Source organism: Lytechinus variegatus, chromosome 19 (assembly GCF_018143015.1).
Source record: "Lytechinus variegatus isolate NC3 chromosome 19, Lvar_3.0, whole genome shotgun sequence".
In the NCBI taxonomy this organism is placed as follows: domain Eukaryota; kingdom Metazoa; phylum Echinodermata; class Echinoidea; order Temnopleuroida; family Toxopneustidae; genus Lytechinus; species Lytechinus variegatus.
In genome coordinates, this window is record NC_054758.1 from 17655370 (window position 1) to 17670180 (window position 14811).

The following is a 14811-nucleotide window of genomic DNA, read 5'->3' on the forward strand; positions in this document are numbered from 1 at the left end:
CGACATGTGGAATGGTTATGAGGTGCTAGGTTCTAAGAGCACAGAGTGAAATGGTTCATGAAACGGTATGACTTGAAGATGTACAAGTCAACGGTCAATCTGGTGGGACTGTTACAACCTAAAATATGGGCAGATTACAGATTGATCATGTCTGTTTTTTCTTGGAGATGCTGAGGTTATCTCATATATTCAAGAATTCTAACATAAGCGGATGACGCCCTTCCGCATTCTGGAGCACCTACCTACCCTGAGGCCGAATTGAAGTAGAAAGACAGTAACTAGGATGGAGAGATTGTAACAGTAACCTGTTCCTTCACCCAAGGATGTACTTTTCCAGGCAATTGCCACTCAACCTCACAGGGATTTGGCTCATGTGTACTTTGAATGACTGTATCACAGAATTGCAATAACCCCATCAGATATTTGTGTGCATAGGAGTTGCATTCACCAGCAATGGTAACGGCCGCCTGTGTGAGCAAATGCCAACCTTGCCAGAGACTTCCAAAGACTGCAGGACAAAGAATGCATTTGACAATTTATCAAGGATATCTGGTCTTCGTTAATTGATCCAGATGGATTTTTGTCTACTTGCCCTGGATATCCTACTTTTATATTGTGTGATTTTACAGTTGCCTTTTATGCTGCCTTTGGAAGACTGCATTTGATGCAGCAAAGTGACTGCACCAGACTTGTCTTGAGTTGAGTCAGCAGATGAAGCGCCTCTGATTTATGCTTCAGGCATCTATGATGTCTCTGAGTGTCTTACAAGGATATCATCAGCACTGACATTTGCTTCAGGCTTGTCTGTGGACTACATTTAAATACTCTTCTGGATTTTCTGGATTTATACCATGGTCTATACATCTATGATGCCTCTGGTTGTCTGACAGCAATATCATCAACCCCATCAGCAGTTGCAAGTGTGTCCAGAGGGAATGGACACTAATGCTCTAAGATTTATTCTGTGCTTCATAGCTTCATGATGTCTCTGAGCATCTTACAAGAATATCATCCACCCTGCCATTGGCAGCAGGCTTTTCCTATTGGAATACTGCATTTTCTTGCTCCTTTTGGAGCTCTCTATCCAATTGCCATGAACTGATGCAGGTGCCGTAGATCCTTCAAATTCAACGAAAAGGTGGTCAACAGGAATCAAGACAATGCTGCATTTCTGGGTCTGCTTTTTATAAAGGATCTAGGATTTCAAACATACTATGGACTTTCACAGCAATGCAGATGATGATGAATACCATAAGCAAGGTCGAAGTTCAAATAAGTTTCAAGTTCGGTCATAAGTTCAAGCAAGTTCAGATGAGGATTGCAGTTCAGATTCCTTGTGCAAGGCTGATTTGAAGAAATTTCAGGTGGGATTCAATTGCATGCCAAAGCTAAATTCTTCAAATTTTCTCAAAGTTCTATTTCAGAAGTTCTAATAAGTTGGATGTTCCCGTGTTGAGTTCATTCGATATTTTTTATGAAAGTGTTGTTTTTTAAATAGTTTGAGTTGAATGTTCATGTTTATATAGTCAACTCTGCATACTCATATTTGATGATTAAAAAAAGAAAGATCCCTTGATTAACTGTTCTGAAGTGAAGCAAAACATAAATAAATCAAAGAAAGAAAACACAAAAAGAAATATTAATGTGATGATGAAGTATGTTACATGAATTTAATAAAAAGAACAGGTTGATACAACTTTAAACTAAATTCAATATCATAAAAGTTATTATATTTGAAAATTGGGGATGGCCTTTTTCATCCCCATCTCCAATGAATTTGTAGTCCATCATTATTGCATTGTTATTTTTTTTTAAAATTCATTGTTGTTTTGATTAGAGCAGAGTTGACAATTGTTGAATTGTTTTGCATTTTTTTTCTGTTATAAGAAAAAAAGTATTTGTCTTTTTTTGTCTAGACATCCTCAGCGCAAGTTAGCATTCTTTAACTTGCTCTAATACTCTAAAACACAGGGATTATTTTTTCAGTTCATTTTATATCTTCTGTAGGTATAATTCTGTACATAAATGGTTATCTGATAATTTTTTCATGCTGTTACCACTTAGTTTCATTTTTTAAAATAACTTTAATTTAAATAATATCAAGCTCATTCCACCAAACATGCCTAAATATTTTCTTTTGGGTTTTAGAGTGTCAGAGTATAGTCAAAGAACGCAAATTCACTTTATTTTTTCAATTTCATCTTTTCTTAACTTCATTGTTAATTAATGCATTTACTAACTGACGAGTCAAATTTATTGGAAATTTTTATACTTACAAAGTATTCTATTCCGTGTACTTTGTGGCTGGTAATCTGATCCCCATGGTTATTTTAGACCGTGATTTTATGGCCATTTGTCAATTTAAAGAGAAATGCCAGTAGTTGCAGTAAACACTGATTTCATGAGAAAGTCTGTAAAACCAGGCTTAATTGTCATATCATCGAGGATCTAGATCTGGTACAGTTACATAAACTGAACTTTGTGAAATCTTGAAATCTACGCTGAAAAATGTTCACACTGAAGATCACCAACACAGATAAATGTAGACACATGAGGGACAGTGTATTATTATTGCTGGAATAAAGACCCGACGGAAGTGACCGAATCCGCGCTTATTTTGCTTATTTCTCAGCAATTACACAATTCCTTCCAGAATCCTTTGGCATATATTTTTTATTCATACAGACACTTGGGTGGTCATTACATTAGATTCTGTAAAAAGTCATTTTGAGATCGTTACCAAAACTGGAATTTATCTTTAATCACTGATCAAATATTTTTTTTTGCTTATCCTGCTTCAAAAAGTTGTCAAAATTTAACATAATTTTGAAATGGGAAGAATAGGAAAATGCAAAAACTTTATGAATTTATTAACAATTGATTAATTGGAACAGTGTAATTTTTACGAATGTGGAAGAAATGTAATGAAGCGTAGCGTTCTATAGAAGTGAGGATTGAAATTCTAGTTTAGACTAGGGTTAAACCTAGGTTTGATTTATAGAATACCACCCCATGTGTTTTGATTAGCTTGAGGGCAATTACAGAAAGTAGCCAACCATTTTGTACATTATATCAACTCCAATTCTTTCTACATATACATTCTTGCTTCATTTACTCAGCCCATGATTGAAGATCATTTCAACTTTCATATAAAGTAGAAAATTTGGATGAATCGTTTCAGGCAAGTCCCAGTTACTGTATAGCGAGTTGGACAAACATAGTATAAAACAATCATGAAAGTTCATCTGTGTTGGTTGAAAATAACAAAATAACTTTTCTCAACACAAGCAAACATCTGGAGGTAACTCCAAAATGTTTTTTTGTGTGTTGAGATCCAATGTTTAATATTTTGTTAATTTTGAAAGTGTTTTTTTTTTGTATGAGCCAAAAGGTCGGAAGCAGAATCGAATTAAAGTGATTGGTTAACATTGGTTTGACTTAAAAAAATCTGAGCTAGAAGGTCACACTTGTCATCTGTGTCAGTGATATGTTACAAAAATGAAGCCCAGAAAAAATTGCGTTCGAAAATAATTATTTAGTGCTTCAAAAATTGAAATATAAAGTGACCGGAAACACCATCTTAATTTCATCCCATACACTTATGTGTACTATTTAGGTGTCTATAAGACGCCTATTTACAAAATCGGGGTTTGCCTTGTAGTTTTAGCTTTTCATTCTCAATAATGGTTGTTTTCAGGGTTTATCTGTTCTAATACATGCACTTGTACACATGTTTCATCTTGGTTTGAGAATTTTTTAAATCAGCTGCTCACAAAGTTAAACAATACCTTTAAGTTTTTGCCACAGTGGAACACAAATTTTTTCCTCGAGATATTTCATTCTGGGGAAGTTCAATACTGTACCTCATTATTGACTGCCTTTCATTTCATACTCCTATCAAGTTTGTTAAAAAGCTATTCACCGGAAACTTTTTACTCTAAATCTGTACAAATAGTAGAAATTTTCATGTAGAACTATGCACTGCCAAGTCATGACAATCAAGTTCAGGGGGCTGTTTCACAAAACTTCTTATAATAACAAATTTACAATAACAGTTAAAAGCTATTGAAATCCTTCAATCTGATTGGCTGATTGTAAGCTTGTTATAGAAATCCTGCATTTGTTTTCATAACAAGTCTTAATGAAAAGAAACCCAGATCATTTTATTAACTTCAAATTGAAGCAAATAAAAAATAAACCATAAAAATGAATTGCAAAATACATTTATGGCAGGGGGAGGGGTCTTGTACATGGGGGGTTATTATTGTTTTTTCACTTGGGGCAATATTATTCAACTTGGGCACTAATTTTAATATTTCATGGGCTACTTTACCCTCAACCCCCCCATGACTTTTTTTTGCTGGATAATGAAAGAAATGAATGAAAGAAAAAAAATCTATCCATCAATCTCTTTCTAAAAATCAATATATCTATTAATCATTTAAATCTATAAAGAAGGAAAAGACACATGTTTGAGGCAAGGTATTTAGCTGACAGTCTCTGCATTAAAACTGATTAATAGATGTTGTAATAAATACAATGAACTTACATTGAACTTATGTTAGCATTAGCAATGGTAGTTCTCAAATTGTTTATGGATATAACTTGCCAGGGCTCAGTAACAAAGGTTTTGCAATTAATCATACACTTGATTTAATATCTGGGCCCCGTCTTACAAATAGTTACGATTGATCCAAGCAATCGTAACTCATGGAAATCCATCAGTGTCATAATTTTTTTCTACAGGAAATTGACATAGTGTCCTTTGTAAACAAAGGAGATCACACCAAATTGTCTAGAAATCATTGAATTTATGGATATATACATTCATATCTAGAATTTTTTAAAATAAATATGCATTTTATATGTTGACTTTGCTGGCTTTCCATAGTTGCGATTGATTGGATCATCGCAAATCGCAACTCTTTGTAAGTTGGGCCCCAGAACTAGTTGATTTCGGGAGTGTTTCATGCATCATCTTGTCATTGATTTTCACTGACAAAGTTTCTCTTAGCCAATCAGAGACAAGGATTTCAGTGGCTTATAACAAATACTGTAGTCAGTGAAAACCATTGACTAGAGATTTCATGAAATGCTCCTATGGGAAACTTATTTGAATTGAAAGAATTATTTTATTAGTATTTTTTATGATACATGTGTATATGAGTAATACATGTACATGTAGTAATAATATCTTATTCATGTACCGTATATTTAATTGTAATATTATATACATGTACTGCCAATCAAAAATTCTATTTATTGCCAAATACTCTTTTATTCAATTCTAAATGACATCCATGATGAGTAGAAAACGACTGGTTTTTATTCTCTGATTATGGATATTTCTTTATGAGTACTTAAAATGAGAAATTCTTTACAATTTGTTATTTATAGGAGAATGTGCAAAAGAGGGAAAAACTCGGTGCACTTTTTAGTTTTGAAAAAAATGGATTCCAAATTCTTTCATTACACTAATTGTTCTTTAGGAGAAAAATGGGAAAGGGGAAATATACAGTATGTTCTATATGTGCAATGTCATTTACAATCAAATTTTGCTTTATGAAGTCATCAAACAAAATAATGGTCAAACCTATTCGGTCTACTTGTAATGCCACGTAGTTCTAGTTGTCATTTAATCTAATATCCAAATATGATTATTATTTATCAGGCTGTTACTTAGTAACCAAGTTTATCTTTACATATTTTATTTTTTGTACAAAACTAACAAATTATATATTTTTATGAATTTTACTTTTCAGTTATAGTGTTTAATTGTTTAACCTGTTTTAAAAAAATGTTTTTATATTCAAAATTTAATATTTTGATGATTCTTTTAATAAATTGAATGAGGTAACTTGTAATTTTCATGATTTATTTTTAATTTCACGAGGTAACAATAAGGATTTGTCTCAAAATAAAATAGATAATTCATTGTACTTTAATGTTTTGTGCTAACAATTTGATTAAAAGTTGTTTTTGAATTAATACTAATGTTCGCTTGTTTGTATTCATTTCAGATTAACATGTTTCTAGCATGTGAGTAAAAAAAATATTACCAATTTAAGAAAAAAAATATGTCATGAACGCATAATTACTATATATGACTGGAAAGAGTATCTTCTCCCAAATAATTTGAAACCATATTTATGGGGTATGTGTTAATGCTTGGATGATAAGCGGCCCCTCTGCTGAAAGAGTTGCAATCAAATGCAATTAAAAAAATCTTGCGCAACTTGATTTTCAGCCAATGAAGCACCCGTATTCGGGGCTTGCGCGTGTTATTTGTCTCGCGTGTAAATGCAACTCTTTTTGCAACAGGCCCCAGGAGGTATTACTTTTGCAGTGATGTAAATTTTGATTTGCTCCGAAGTAAGGCATGACTGCAATGAATGAATGGAGATGCCAATGATGTCATAATCCTACATGAGTTAGTAAACATACTTGCAAATTCTTTTTCAATGCAATTAACTTGACAATTGGTACTAAAACATGTTTATTGAACAATTAGAATGTAAATTACTGAGAAAGGGTTTTGAAATTGATTTTAATGCAACTCTTGTAGGATTATGTCACCATTGACATCTGAATTCATTGATTGCAGTCATGCCTTACTTTGGCGCAAATCAGAATTTACATCACAGCAAAGAATACCTCCTGATCATCAAGGCATTATTACATCCCACATAAATATGGTATCAAATTATTTGGGAGGAGATCTCTTTCCAGTCATATATATTTATGCATTCTAAAGGGACATATTTTTTTTTAATTGGGGATTTGTGCGGTGTCAAGTTTTATTTTACTCACACGGTAGTTGAGTTTTGTTTGTTCATTCTTGTTTCTTTTAAGATATTTTGCCCTTATTTGAGCCTAATCGTTTAAAGTGAAAAGGAAAAAAAAATAAACCCTGTCTTTTCATATGTTTGTTATGTAAATTTATGTTGCAAACATACATCCTGCGGCATGAAACTGAATTAATGTTAATCAATGTTTCCTTAGAATGATGTATCCATCGATCACAAATCTATGATCAATTATACGTTTAGTGCAATAGGCCCCAGCTGTTCTATTTTTCCCCAAGAATTGTTACTTAAGAAAAAAAAATTACAGATGGTAGAGGATTTTATCATTATGACTCAAGTTTAATTCTGGTTGCATATTGAGAACAATTATTTTTAATCACCATCATAATTGTCATGATCCTCATCATCATTATCACCACAATCATCATCACCATCATCATCACCACCACCACCACAACAAAACTATCCTTATTGTTATCTTCATCTTCATCATCATCATCATTACTACAGTGCCACCACCACAACACAACTATCCTTATTATCTTCATCATCATCATCATCATTTTACCACTACCATCATATCATCATCGTCATTATCATCATCATCATCATTACTACAGTGCCACCACCACAACACAACTATCCTTATTATCTTCATCATCATCATCATCATTTTTACCACTACCATCATATCATCATCGTCATTATTATCATCATCATCATTACTACAGTGCCACCACCACAACACAACTATCCTTATTATTATCTTCATCATCATCATCATCATTTTTACCACTACCATCATATCATCATTATCATCATCATCATCATTACTACAGTGCCACCACCACAACACAACTATCCTTATTGTTATCTTCATCATCATCATCATCATTTTTACCACTACCATCATATCATCATCATTATTATCAACACCACCATCATCACCACCATCGTCATCATCATCACCACCATCATCGTCGTTGTCATCATATCATCACTATTATTATCACCACCCCCATCATCATCATCACCATCATCCCCACCACCACTTCCACCATTCTCACCATCACCACCATGTTGCAGCAGTTTCAATCTCTTAATCCTCCTCCTCATAATTGTCCTTTAATACTGACCTTTTCCTTGGATAGGCTAGAAGAACACTGCAAGTGAAATGGACTCTGTCATTCAATTTGATATAAATCCTTGGCCCAAAATTATTTTCTTAATTTGTTAATGTTTCACCTGTAGGTCTGCCTTATCATATCTGACCATTACTGAAAAATTCCTGGAAATGGAAACAAGTAATTATGAAGTGAGTTATTTCGTCAACTTAGGCTTGTTCAAACTAGTACCATAACACATGCAGCAACAAAGCTGCCGGTATAGCTGTTGCAAGAAAAATTTTGCTGTGCAAGCCTTTTTCTCAAGGAAAGTGGTTTGCATATGCAGCCTGAACTTTAAACACTAGCACCTTGCAAGGATTGATGCACATTACATGTAGGTCCAGCAGGAAGTTCTATTTATGCTAGTCTTGTGTCAAAACTCACTTGTCGATCAAATATTCAATCAGGGTCTGTGCATGCAGACTATCCTCCATGCACATTGAACCTTGATAAGGAATTCCAAAAATGTAACAAATTACAAACTATGAGGTTGTAACATAAAAGAATGTGACTAAATTACTTTCTTTGTCAAGTATGACCTTGACTTCATTTAGGGGACATTGCCCTCTTTAAAAAAAGTGAGTCAGACCAGGAATTTTCTTTCCAAATGGGGGGGGGGGGGGGGTGAGCTTAAGAGGAAGCCTATTGAAGTACGGCTTATATTACATGCAAAAAACGGTGTCCATGTCATGGCTTTTATGATAATGAATGATAATATTCCAAATTCTCACTCTACACTAGTATGATATATGCAGGTAGTCTGTAGGCACAGACCTTGATTGAAACTTTTATCCACAAGTGGGTCTTCACACAAGACTAGCACCTTATTATTTCTTGCTCTTCTGAATGAGAGGGTTTCACAGGCCTAATTCATTCCCCATAGACTCATGTGTTAAATTGGCACATTAAAAAAAATTCATGAAAAATAAGGATGAAATTCGGGGGTCGAATGTTTACTACCAGTGGATAGGATATATATCTGGCAATCCATATCTGACCAGAAAAGGGTCCCTCGACCGGCTCATTTTGAAAATAAATTGGCGTGTTTGAAGACACCTTCGGGGGGGAGCAGATTCATCACCTCAAATAGCAAAATAGTCCTAGTCCTTCCGCCTGTCAAAATATAGTCCAAAATTGGTGATATTTCTTCCCAATTTGGGAAAAGGAAGTTCAGTAATTACCAAAAATAGAATCAGTGTTAGATGGACAATCATATGCATACACTTTGTCAATCAGCCATATCAAAATAAAAAAAATAGCAATGGGTTGGCTCGAATGAATATCTATGGCCTGCCACTAGTGATTAGGCCCGTCTAACCTGTATACAGGTTTCACAGGCCTAATTCATTCCCCATAGACTCATGTGTTAAATTGGCACTTTAAAAAATTCATGAAAAATAAGGATGAGAGGCCTTCTGCACACAAGTCATAAAGGGTGTTTAGGCTTCATATTCAGACCAGTTTCCTCTAGTGAAGGGTTCTCACCGCAAACTAATCTGCAGGTGCTTTGCCTATAATAGTTCTGTTATTAAAGGGGAAGTTCACCATTAAACATTTGATGTAGATAACCAGACACAAAAATAATAAAAAATATTGGTTAAAGTTTGAGGAAAATCCATCAAATATTTAGAAAGTTATTAGAATTTTAAGTTTCTGATATGTGACATCAAATAATGAGCAGCTGCCCCACATTTTATTGAATATAAGAAGCAGTAATTCATATTTTTGAATGGTTCTTGAAGACCCCCCCCAAAAAAAATTATTTCAGCAGCAGGGGTGAAATAATTTGTTGATATACTGAAAGTAAAAAAATATTAAAATAACATTCAATTTTCTATAATTATTCGATGTAGATGTATAGGCTTACATTAAAAAGCGAATAAAATTTGCTTAAATCAGGGAAAGGGTAACTTTACATCCCTGGATAATGAAAAGAGTATATATATTGCACGCTATCTTGAGATATAAAGAGAATGGATGACATGAAAAATACTTTTTTAGGAGGGTGTTTAGGTGTTCTGACATTGGGAGATGATTGTTTCGGGGCCCATTTTAAAAGTCCAGCCTGCACAAACATGATGCCCATCAACTAAGACACCATTCTCATTACGTTCCTAAAACTAGCTTACTGGAAACTAGTTCAGTGGAAACTAGTTTAACGCTGAGTGAGAACGGTCGGAGCGGTCTTGGAAGCAATCTTCCAAACCGGTTCATAAAACCACCTCGCGATTTAGTTTTCAAGATCGCTTCGCCTCGGTAAACTTGTTTCAGTGCAAGCAAGGACACAACCGTTCTTCGTGAAAGGATCTTTGCATATTTTTAGTGCACTACTCCACATGAGAGGTGTAGAATGCCTTCGTTATGATTGATCAGATCAACCACAACTATGGAAAGCCAGCAATGTCCACATCTAAGAGGCTGTTCTCACTACGTTCCTAAAACTAGTTTACTGGAACTAGTTTAGTGGAAACTAGTTTAACGCGTAAGTGAGGACACAACCGTTCTTCGGGAAGCGATCTTCGCACATTTTGAGCGCGCTACTCCACACGACAGGTGTAGAATGCCTAAGCTGCGGTTTTGAATTTCGCGCGAAACGTGTCACCCCACTGAGAGCGTTTCCATAGCAACAAGAGCGCCTTACGTGAAGTGATTTTGAAAACCACTTTCGTGTTATCAAGTGGGAACGCTAGCAAAGCGATCTTCCAAACTGGTTTCCTGAATCGGTTTCCAGTAAACTAGTTTTAGAAAGCGTAATGGGAACGGCCTCTAAAATGCATGTTCAAAATATTTTCTAGATATCATGTATATTCACAAATTCATTGTTTTCTTGACAATTGGTGCGTTCGCCTTTGTATACCAAGGACATATTGCAAGCTTCTTGTAGAAAATACTATGACGGCAATGGATTTCTATAGAGTTATGATTGATTGGATCAATGGTAACTGTTTGTAGGACGGGGGCCCTGATTAATAGCTGAATTATTACTTGCCCAATCTATGCCCTGTTTCACAAAACACAAATTGTTCAATTGATTGTAATAGTCAAGGCTACCTTGAACAAAAAATCCAATCGATTGTAAATGTTGATCGCAACTTTTATGTAACAGGTCCCTGGTTGCAAAAAATGTTCATTTATTTTTCAAATGATCGGTTTTATAATTAATTGTGAAATCAGATTTTGACTGAGAATGATTGATTAAACTTAAATTCACCTCTTGATAATAGTTCGATCTTAGCGTGCAGCGACGAACACCGTTTGACTGTAAATTGAGACACCAGAAGTAGGGTTAAGAACACTCTGTTGATCGATGTCATGTGATCGTGATCAAATTCACGACCTTTTCGATATTATGTTACAATCTCAAAAATGCTCAGCCTTTAGACTACCAGTGAATGCGTATAATCTCATGAGTTCTAGCCATGGATTTTGGATGCATTTGCTAATTAGATGTCTGGTATAAAGGGGAAGGTTGATACTCGGTTGTTTTGACCTGGAATATGCGTTTTAAAACGTGTTAAGTTCAAAATACAGAGTCTGGTGCAGAGAAACTCTGCTGTATTTACCCAGAATATGCACTTTGAATGGTGTGTTAAGTTCAAAATACATTTTCTGGTGTGAGAAGGGTGTGTTAATATTTAGCTGTCTTGACTTAGAATTTGTGTTTTATGAAGGCTTCAGTTCAAAATACCTGGTCTGCTGTAAGATGGTGTGTTTATACACAGCTGTTTTGACCCAGAATATGCGATTTGAAACGTGTTTAGCTCAAAACGCCTTGTCAAGTATGAGTTGGTGTGTTCATACTCTGCAGTTTGATTCATAATATTCATCTTCAAAATATGTGCAGTTTTAAATACATTGTCTGGTATGAGAGAGTGTGTTTATACTTGGCTGGTTTTATCAAGAGTATGCATTTTGGGACCTGTTTAGTTAAAAACACAATTCTGGTATGAGAGGGTGTGTTAATACTCGGCTGTTTTGACCCATCATAGCATTCTACACTGCTTTCACATCAAGGTACGATCGCAGAGACCGTAGCCAGCCACCCATGAAATGATAGTGTGGAAGCAATTCATCGTATCCAGCGACCGATCTTTTCAGTAAGAAACAATCGATCGCTGAGTACGGCCTGAGAGATACTTCAGCGACCGATGCAAGCTTGCTGTGAAAGCACATTGTACTCGGCAATCGATCAAAATGCCCTTTTCATCCTTTGTGACTTCAATGCGCATAGCGTAAAATATGTGCAGATCATGATGCGCACAATGCCACAAACTTACAGCGACCGATCGCTCTGGGCCTGACCGAATTTTGACGACAGTGTGAAAGCATGTCCTATCAATCACTGGGTACAATCGCTGCAACCGTTGCTTGGTGTGAAAGTGGTGTTAAATAATCATAAAAATAATATTGATAATAATAATGACAATGTTCATAGTAATGATAATAATAATAGTAAGAATGTAGGTATATTTACCAAGGGAAGCCACCTCAGTTCTGAAAACTGTTCTCCCAGCGGGCCCTGCTATTATTATAATGATAATATTAATAATGATGATGATAATGATGATAATAATAGTAATGATAATAGTAATATTGATATCAATGATAATAATTATGTTTTTAAAAAACTAGTGAGAAAATATTTGCAGATTATATCTGTGAAATCAATGAAGAACCAATTTTATAATAACGTAAATATGATTAGTGCAAAATCTGAGCCCCCCCCACACATGATTCTGCCCATTCTTTTATGCTCAGCTCATATCTTGTGTAGATGTGAAACCAGCCAGTTTGATCTGGTTTAGAGTGGATTGTAATGGATCAGTCTCAAATTCATTCAGAATATTTGCCAGCATCTTACAGTGGATTCAGTGATTTTAATTGTTATCAGACGAGATAAAAGTGTGAAATGCAAATTTTGAATATTTCTTATGATATATACATATATACATAGAGTGAGCAAGATACTTGGTGCAACTGAGGTTTTGCGACCTTCTGGAGGTTGTTTCGTAGTCAGACATGCATGCAAAGATCCAGATGGAAATGGAACCAAAATGCTCGAGGAGAGTAACTCTATCAGTACGTTACAGAATGACATGGAAGCCCTGACTTGGATTTGAACCCCTGTCCCCGTGATTGAGAGGTGAGAATAAGGACCACTGGGCCATGATGCTTTTTTACTGTTTGTATAAAATAATTAACTAAAGAAATAGTTCATACTGGATTGATTTTAATGTTTGTATTTCAATAATAATGAATCACAACCTTAATATTAATCACGAGTCTGTTTGTTTTAAAGTTTGTGATAAAATAAATGATATGAGCTTAAATTTTTTCATTGTTTTGTAAAACTTTTGTTTTTTGCTTATTCTGTATGTCCCAGATTACTAAAAAAAAATTGTGTATACTTGACATTGCTGTACATGAAAAAAAACCCTCCAAAATCATGAAAAGAATGACTTGTGAACTTGTTAGCTGAGTGAAAAGTGTGAAAAATAATGTAGCTGAACCCCAAAATCAATAGGAATTCAACTCAGATCAATTCATTTCAATCACATTTGGTACATTTTAATCAAATCACATTCAAATTTGAATTCAATTTCTAATGAATTTCAATTTAAAAAGCAATGTAGCTTATAATTCCAAATTCAAAGTCCATTTCAAATTCAATTTCAAGTTCACTTCCAAATCTAAATACCAATAAAAAAAATGTACTCCAAATTGTATTAGAATTTTATTCCAATTCAGTTGAACTACAATTCAAATTCAATCCAAGTTAAAATTTGAATTTCAAATTCAAATCGGTTTTAATTCTATTTTATTCACTTGCAGCAATTGAAACCCAATGAAGCTGATTGATCGAGACAACAATGCTGGCTTTGATGGTCAAATATATTGTGCTTAATTTAAGGTAAGAGAGAGAAGGAGAGTTATTGGAAGGTGAATAATACAGTTGAAGCTTAATGAAAGTGTTATGAGGCAATAAGCTGAGAAAGAGGATTAGAGGGAGAGAGTGGGAAAGAGACAGATAAGGTGGATAGATAGATGGATAGATGGATGGATGGATGGATGGAAGGAAAGAAAGAAAGAAAGAAAGAGAGAAAGAAAGACAGACAGACAGACAGATAGATAGATAGATATATAAATAGATCTTTAGATAGATAGATAGATAGATAGATCTTTAGATAGATAGATAGACAGATAGATATATAAATAGATCTTTAGATAGATAGATAGATGGATAGATAGACAGATAAATAGATAGATAGATAGGTAGATAGATAGACAGATAAATAGATAAATAGGTCTTTAGATAGATAGATAGATAGATATATATTTAGACAGATAGAGAGATGAATAAATCTTTAGATAGATAGATAGATAGATGGACAAATTGAAAAATCTACAGATAGCAAGAAAGATTGTACAATGCCTATTAAGCTTGTACGCGAGCAAATGGGAGGCTGAATGTCAAACATTCGTACCGTTGCACAAAAGACGTACCATCCAAAATGTACCGTTGCAATGCTTTACGAGGTGACGTCACAATACGATTTAATTCATTGCGCTCAGTAAAAATGAAGGTGCAATACGTGTATCTGCTGGCTAAATGCGCAATGCTGCCCTAGATCATGTGTTCTTGGGGGATTTTGCTTTTCGCTTTCAGTATTTTTGCTCCCATTTTATAAATTACTACAGAGATAAACTCTTGTTTTTTCATATTTCCACTAAATTCAGAGGCGTTGAACAACACAAATAGTGAATGTTGTGCAATGGTGCGAGATTTCACATTCGGTGAAAGAAAGAGAAGCATTTTTCTTCCACCTCATGCCAAATCT

General features: G+C 34.5%; 1 long non-coding RNA gene across 1 annotated transcript; it reads left to right on the forward strand.

The window, feature by feature from the left end:
* The first annotated feature begins 5 nt into the window (after window positions 1-5).
* On the forward strand, window positions 6-13919 carry LOC121405858. Its single transcript, XR_005968712.1, has 3 exons — window positions 6-1364; window positions 12927-13115; window positions 13805-13919. It is a non-coding gene; the product is annotated as an uncharacterized LOC121405858 (long non-coding RNA).
* Window positions 13920-14811: the final 892 nt, after the last annotated feature.